Below are 5,466 nucleotides of genomic sequence, written 5' to 3' on the forward strand. Positions count from 1 at the left end.
CCAGATCGGTGAGCACCCAGCCACCAGCCACCACTCCCAAGTGTCGGCAAGGCCGAGCCATAGAGGGGAACAAAGGGAAGAGGGCCGTCCACTCCTAGTGGCGGAGACCATCCCCCAAACGCCCGCCTTCATCCCTGCTGCCGCATGTAGGGGGCTAAGAGAAGTTCCCTGCCGCCCCCTTCGTTAGCGCCTCCAAGGGCAACAAGAGGGAGAGGAAAGGTTGGGGAAGGTAGTGGCGGTGGGATCTAGGATCCCCCCCCCCCCCCTCCCCCATCGCCTGGAGGGGCATCCTGAGGGAGAGGAAGAGGGCACATTGCCATACTTGGCAAAACCAATTCAGTAACTAATGATGGATGGACAAGCTTCCAAAGCTAATCAACGGATGTTCCCGAAGGAGACATGCATGCCTGCATGCATTCGCTCAAATTCATTAACCTGCCAGTTCACGAAAAGAGTATATACTTGCACGGTAGGGTCGCAGGGTGCATCGTGGCATTCCGTGCATACCCTGTAGGTCCGCCACTGACTATATGTTTGGATTTCATTGATGGTTGTATCAGAGCAACTCTAGCAGATTCTCTATATTTCAAACCCGGGTTTGTCCGAACGGGTGTCTCTGAAACGCGCTTTTTGGTGCCACGTGAGTTGTGGCGAAACAGATCCCCAAACCTGTACCCGATACCGTTAATCAGGCAATTGGGTGAATATACAGTCATTTTAGCCTATTGAATATGAATATAACATTAATACATATTGAAATTACTATCGTTTCAACATCACGCAATGCAATAACAATAATATAAATCACAATAAATGTTCAAATCAAATAATTAAAAATACATATGAATGGTCTGTAATTAAACAATTAATGTTGATCCAAATATCTGCCACGAGTGCTCAATCAGATCATAATGGAGTTGGGTATGAGTGCTTTGGTTTTCAATCTATCGGTAAGGTAAGTCTGAAGGAAAACTTGGATCCGGTTAGGGTTTCTCTAGGGTTTTACACGGCTATCAACATTGTCGAAGAAAAACACTAGGTACAGGTCCTTCTCATCATTGATGATCATGTTGCGTGGAATCACACATGCAGTCATGATTCTTGAGAGGAACTTCTTGTCTCATAAACAACTTGCACCTTCAACAATGGAGAACATGGCTTGAAACACACATAAAACTCTCGCAATGTCCTTGCATCATGCTTTCCGAGCTTTTAAAAAGACACATGGCTTCTTTGTCTTTGGATGTTGGATGGTTTTCACAAATGATGACCACGAAGGATAAATGTCATCGGCAAGATAATACCCTATTGTATAGTCGTGGTCATTGATGTTGTAGTTCCAAACCAGAGCATCACCACTTGCAAGCCTATAAAATAGATGACATCTCGGCAAGACATTGATGTCGCCGAGAGATCCATGCAGCCAAACAAACAATACAAAATCCACAATTCCTCCGAGGCCCAGCTTCAAGCAAAATAGTTGGATCACGGTGACGTTCAGTGTACTTCTCCCAACAATAAGCAGGGTAGTTATTCCACCTCTAGTACATGTAATCCATGGTTTCAAGCATACCCGGTCATCCTCTTGTTTCAATTTTGCTCCATCAATCTTTTTGTGCCCTCCTCGTTGGGAGCTCGGAGGCACTCGTGACTGAAAAACCGAATCAAAACCTTGGCAAACAACCAAACTCACTTCAACGATGTAGCTTTAGCAATGTGAAGATACTCATCGGTGTAATCAGCCGGAATGTCGTATGACATCTTCCTCTATGAGGCCGATATCTTCTGATGAGGAATAATCCTAGAAGACCGTAGCATTTCTCTGACGAGTGAAATAAGGGAGTTTGACTTGCATGCCTCCACAATTTTCACGAATAGCTCTATATGCATTGGGTAGCACCTACGGAAAATATGGGCCGGGTAGGTGCAAACCTCCGCAAAGTAATCTTTCATTAGCAAAGAGTTTTCTAGATCTCTGTTGCAAGGAATTCATAGGAGGCCAACAATCGAACCTTGATGCCTTCTTTTCCGTCCAATCCTATCCTCGTACATATTGGCAAGAAGTATGAGTTTCTCCACATCATCGTCATAAATGAAATCCTAGATGTCGGAATCGTCTAATGGTGACGAGTCTTCGAGAAAAAATCGATCCGCCTACGAGTCCATCTAAACTCACATAGGAGCAAAAATCTCAATGCACATACGGCCGTGCGAGACTCTACGTAAAGTAGGTCGATTTAGATTGAATTTATTTCCAATACTCTGAGGGTCTGGTTGAGATGTGGTGGCAGGTCGCGGAGGTCGTGTCGAGGTACACCCATAGTAGACATATATCAGTGTCCACTTGATGGTTTATAAAATGTACGTACCTCATAGCAATTATCACTATGACAAATTACTTTGACTTTAATTTTCTTATATATAGTACTAACTAACAACTGCACCGAGTCATGACACTTAGCTAAGGGCATCTTCAACGGGGCAACGGACGTCCAAAACGTCCGCGCGTGGCCGTTTGTGTCGGCTTAAATGGTCAAAATCGACCGCGGTGGTTTCAGTGGCACAACGCATAAATTGTTTCCCCTTCATAATTGTCATTAATAAAAAAAAAGACTTAAGAAAAGGCCAGAAAGGCCTGCTAAAACCTAGCTATTGGCTATTGCTCGTCGTTGCTCATGAGGTTGATGAACTCCAGCGTCGGCCATGGAAGATAGTACGCCGGTGGTGGAAGAGGAAGGGCAGGCTGAGGCAACTGCTTCCAGGCCGTCGGCGCCGTAGGAGGCTATGGTGAAGGTGGCCACGGATCCCAGGCCGTGGAAGGAGTAGCAGCCGGCGCGCGGTCGTTGGAACGCGTCGGCGTGGCCGGAGGAGTCGTCGGCCTCCTCTGCACGAGCGCCGACTCGCGAAGCTGGTGGCGAGCCCGTTCCACATAGCGAGCTCATTGAGCTGGTCGAGCTTGCTATTGGCCAGTGACATGTATGGCAATGGCTTCCTCCTCGCTAATGTCCGGCGGCTGGGTCTCCGGATCCCACGCTGGCCCGCCGTCGTCGTGGTCGTTGTCTTCGCGTTCAGCCTCGGTGGCGTAGTCGCCCTCGTCGTCGACGTCCTTGTCCTCATCCGTGTCCCCACCCTCGTCATCGTTCTCCTCTTCTTCCACCGCGATCTCGCAGTCGAAGTGGTCGATGTCGTCGAGGTCCCAGACGAGATCCAGTTGTAGGAGTTCAGCGCGTACGCCGGATCTTCTCGGAGATCGGCCGGCAAGATGGCTCGGTGGCGGCGCACCTCGTCACACGCTCTTGGCACTCGCGTGGCACGGGGGGACCGGCACGCGCCTGGAGTTGAGGTACCAGCCTCCACCAGACAGGTTTGCGTCCGATCATGGCACCGGCCGGTTTTCCTCCGACAGGCGGCGCACGAACTCGATGCGGACGTACCGCCCGACCCATGGCTTCTTGTCAGGCCACGAGCCGCTAGCCTCGTGGTCATTCTTGGTTTTGCGGAACAGACAACATTTCTTCCCCATGACGTCGGTCAGGTGAATACGATGGACTCTAGCAATGGTATGGTCGGAAAAATGGGCAAAGGCAGCGAACCTTTAAAAGGCTCGGACGCCATCTCACCTTCAATGTCATGTCACTGCGACGCCACCCAGCAGCACACGCTCGCGGAAGCCGAGGCGCGCCAAGCTGCAGCGCACCGCCCGTAAGTTATGTCGCGCTGAAGACGAAGCATCTGTGCTGCTGCCAGGCCAGCCCATTCGAGGACCGTGCAAACGACCGATGCGTCCGAGACGCAAACCTACCGCATTTTTGGGCCGCGTTTGCGTCACTGACCTGGTTACTATGCGCCTCCCCGCTGGAATGGGGTGCGGGCACATTTTCGGTCCGCGCGGCTGCAAACGGATGCGAAGCTTCGTCCCGTTGGAGATGCCCTAATAGCTCCGGGGGGAAATTCAAGGCCCAGGTCTCCCGGATCGGACGATGGCGGCGTTCGGTGCCGTTCTACCTGTTGCGGGATGGGCATCGTTTTTGGAGTAGACAACAGATGGTGATGGTGCTGAGGTGGAGCAGTGTGCATTTGCTGCATCTGCGTCTTCGAGCCTCGGCGGCACGGTGCGGCGGTGTCTCGGAAAAGGACGTAGTGTGAGGGACGTGCGCAGGATGGTGGAGTCGTCTGGCGCCGTGACGACATCGATGACAGGCCTTGCAAGGTCAATGCATTGATCCCTCTTGGAGATGGGTTCGTGGAAGACGGTGGTGGCGATTTATGCGGCGTATGCAATGGTGTGCGATGAGGGTCTGCTAAATTATTTGTGCTTCTCATCCTCCAATGGACGGCTTGGCGAGACACTCGGCTTTTAGATAATGTACGTTCTTCTGAAGTCAAGGCTCTGTTCTTGGTCACCCCTTTCATCAGTTTTGTAGGTTTAGCGAGTTCTCACTAGAAAGTTGGCTTCGAGATAATCTTTGTATTTCCCTTGTAAGATTTTGTGAGTAATCTAATAAATACAAGTTATGTGCATTCTTTGGATGTTGAAGTTATGGATCTGCTCCCATATCGGGAAAAAAATTGCGTAAGACCTATCCACCAGCGTACAAAGTTGATACTCCATCCGGTCCAAGTTACTCGTCACAGATTTGTATATACTTACATGTATCTATATAAATAAACATGTCTAGTTACGTGTGTATATAGAAAAATTTATGACAACTAATTTAAACTGAAGGGACATATTAATCAGACGTAAGATTTGAAAACTATTTCATTTTAAATGCGGAGTATTTGTTAGCTAGGAAAGAGTTCGATTTTCTATTTATATATAGATGATAATGACTGCACCGAGTCGTGACGCTTAGCTAATAGTATGTGTAAGACCCAAACACAAGCATAAAAAGTTGATACCCCCTTCGATCCAAATTTGTTGTCGTAGATTTGTATATACTTGCATGTCTCTAAAAAAAGGTGATTGGTTACATTAGTTTTTTCGATAAAGGATGTTTTATTACTTTGATAAGCAATTACATCCAGCCTCTGTATAACCAGGATGCACACAGCTGTTTCAACAGTCCATAACGAGCATTAAAAGAAAAAAGGCGAAATACATATCGAGACGATAAACTATATAACGCCTAAGGCAAGTGTGGAGCTTCAATCCGTAGACTATGCTGCCACCCATGTCGGGAAAAAGTATCCCTCGCCGTAGCCTCCAACCGTGTACAGTACCTCCGTAAATAGGTCTTGGTTCTCCGCCCGCTGAAGAGGTAACCATGAACGGAGAATACCTGTACATCTGTAGATGACCTGCAACAAAGAACAGTTTTTATCGTTAAAAATCTTGTCATTTCTACATAGCCATAGCGCCCAGATAACTGCAAGCGCCCCCACCCTAAGAAGCAACTTAAACCTTGCATCAACACCATGAAGCCACTTGCCAAAGACATTTGCCACACTAGTCGGGGGATACAG

Source organism: Lolium rigidum, chromosome 2, assembly GCF_022539505.1.
Source record: "Lolium rigidum isolate FL_2022 chromosome 2, APGP_CSIRO_Lrig_0.1, whole genome shotgun sequence".
Classification (NCBI taxonomy): Eukaryota; Viridiplantae; Streptophyta; class Magnoliopsida; order Poales; family Poaceae; genus Lolium; species Lolium rigidum.